Genomic DNA, 2,786 nt, shown 5'->3' on the forward strand with positions numbered 1-2,786 from the left:
AAAACTACAAGTGTTTAGGCTTACCTTATTCCAAAACGCTGTTGTTGAAGTCCGTTCTTGACGATCCGGATGAGCTCCTCCTTCAAGTCAATTCCTGCAACCACAAACAATCAAACAATTACCAAGCACTTGCATTTCATATAATAAAACATATATTCAACATGCAGACCAAGGAACACATGAAATAACTCATTAACATAAGCTATTGAGAAAAATAAACCAGTTTGTATTAATAACGAAACAAAGAAACTCTTACAACCTGGCCTTGGTGTTGTGCAAGTTCCTCCCAGGGTCCATCAAGGGTTTTCCTCTACTTTGACAAAGCTCACCCTCTCCCAAGTAGAATCAAGTGAAGACAATCTCTCCTCACAAAGGCTCTAATGGAAGACCTAAATCCTGCAGCATTTACCCAAAGAAAATGTATAGCTCCAACCTCTCCTCCTTCTGGCTCAATGCCTTTATTTATAGTGCTGTAAAGAGGTTATTCAGGTCCACTATCAATGGGATCATCCCCCTCTTTGGGTGGGATAGCTCCCTTATTGATGGGATAAGTTCCCCCTTAATAGAGATACATGAACCAACTGGAGGCGCATCCATTTCATCAAACCGACCTCTAGAATGTTCTAGAAGTAACCACAAGTAACTTTTTCAAGATAAAACTCGCGCATTTTGCCTTTTACAAAGGGACGCACCTGTCCCTTAACATACAGAGCGTCTATGGACGCAGATTTTGTGAACATGGTCAGCGTCCCCGCAGGTAAGGCTAGAGAGAACCTGCGACCCCAGAGATAAACATGATTTTTACAAGACTTTCTCTCTTCTTTGAGTTTGAGATGGATAACAGAGGCATGAGACTTGCCTAAGAGGGTAGCATGACTTGTTGATTTGAGCCATACTAACTGTAAGTAGTCAAGGTGACATTTTTTAGTGTAACAGATTGCCCCCTAAAGTGCGAAGCCTGGAATAGAATAGGGTTTTGTAATTCTAGGAAGGGTGAAGCGCTTTATCATTTCAAGGATTGCCTTGTGGATGGCCTGGTTGGAACCTGCAATTTTCAACACAAAATACATGGATAAGATTATATCATCACTGAGGTAGGCATTCCCATACTCAGATTCAAAACTTTAACTAATGGACTAACTATTCTGATACAGGAATGATCTTGCAGTACATCATTTTTATAGACTTTTGTAGACACAGTATGGACGCAGCCATCTGTTTATGATTAGTCTACATAGACAATGAATACAAAACTCCTCGCAGCCTGGATGGTAGAAACTAGATCCAGGGTCTTCACTTCTACTTCCCGAATTGGTACGATTCTAGCCATGTGATTAAATGATTCGATGTCGAACATGGTAGAAACCACTTGATTACCAGTCAATGATGTAAACTGTTAACAAGCGTGAGAGAAACCACCAGTAATGTCAATGGTCCTCAAAGTACCAAGCACAACCCGTGAAATGTGAATAGATGTTTTGATGTCGAACACTTCACGGAATCCTCTGATCGAAAGTCAATGATGTAAACTGACGTCAAAGGCGAGAAACCTGCCATTGATGCATGCAGACTTCAAGGTACTGTCGATTCCTAAGTCATCTTTCTAGATAATGTGTCGATGTCGATAGAAAGCGACCCGTTGCAGGCAAGCCCGCAACACGAAATCATTGTTCAAGTTGAAGAAATGTTGCTGTAAGGACTGACTCAGGGATGGTCAAATGGATGACAAGTATTTTGCAGATGAAAGTTTTGCTTGCAGACCTCTTGAACACATAACGACACAACAGATGGTTTGGTGACGAATAACTCAAAGTTGATCCCTGAACCCGGTTAAAGATTTTCAAAGTGATTTAGTCAACTGTGAGGTAAAAGATTTCCCAACCCAGGTGAATGAAAAGTGTCGTGTTCAAGAGCGGTAATAAAGTTTCTTCTGAGGCAAAAGGTGACAAATAGGTTCATTCTTCTCTTTTTTCCCCCACCATTTCTGGCAAGTACCTCTTTATTTTTAACAAGCTTGAGGAGGATAACATATGCTTGATTATAAGCTCATCCTTCGGACGAGTCCAACCTAGTTTAAATGCGAACCCTAGGAAGGAGTGGTTCGTTCCTGTTTGTAATTGAACAGGTCCTTTACTGTAAAAGTTTAACGAGCCCAGTATAGGAGAAACTCGGCGTTTTTCAATTTTAGAGAGTCTGAAAAACTTAAGGAAACTCCACGTTGAACTTTTTCGTATATTTGTGTCCCTCAAGCCCGAAAAAGTATAAAATAATACCTGGGGGAACCGCTTGATCTTGCGACCAAGGAGTACTTTCATAATAGTATCGTTGACCTGAAAAGTAAAAAGCGATCAAAGACACGTCGTTTTATTTCCTTATCGAGTTTGAAACGACAAAAACCCGGCAATCTTTTCCTGATTTTGCGGTCAGAAAAGAGCTAAAAGGGGACCGTCTTTTAATTCCGTTTTAACGAGTGAAAAAGAAACACTCGGCGATCTTTTCATGTTTTAGGAGTCAGAAAAGGGCTTAAAAGATGACTCTGAAATTTTGTTTGTGAAAAATTACAATTTCCCTCGAAATCCCTTCGTCCTGCACAAAAGCGACACATTACTCATACCTGTTTAAAATAGGCAAAAATACATTTGAAAACATCTTTTCATGGTAAAAAATGAACTAATTCATCCAAAAAACCTATAAAAAGACCTTTTACCATGTCATTTTTACCGTTTCACTGTTGAGGTTGAAAAAGGAGCTTTTGACAAGAAACTTCCCGTGGTTGCTGCGGAAAA

Source organism: Pinus tabuliformis, chromosome J (assembly GCF_031772625.1).
Source record: "Pinus tabuliformis cultivar Carrire ecotype Pingquan chromosome J, CPIR1, whole genome shotgun sequence".
NCBI classification, from domain to species: domain Eukaryota; kingdom Viridiplantae; phylum Streptophyta; class Pinopsida; order Pinales; family Pinaceae; genus Pinus; species Pinus tabuliformis.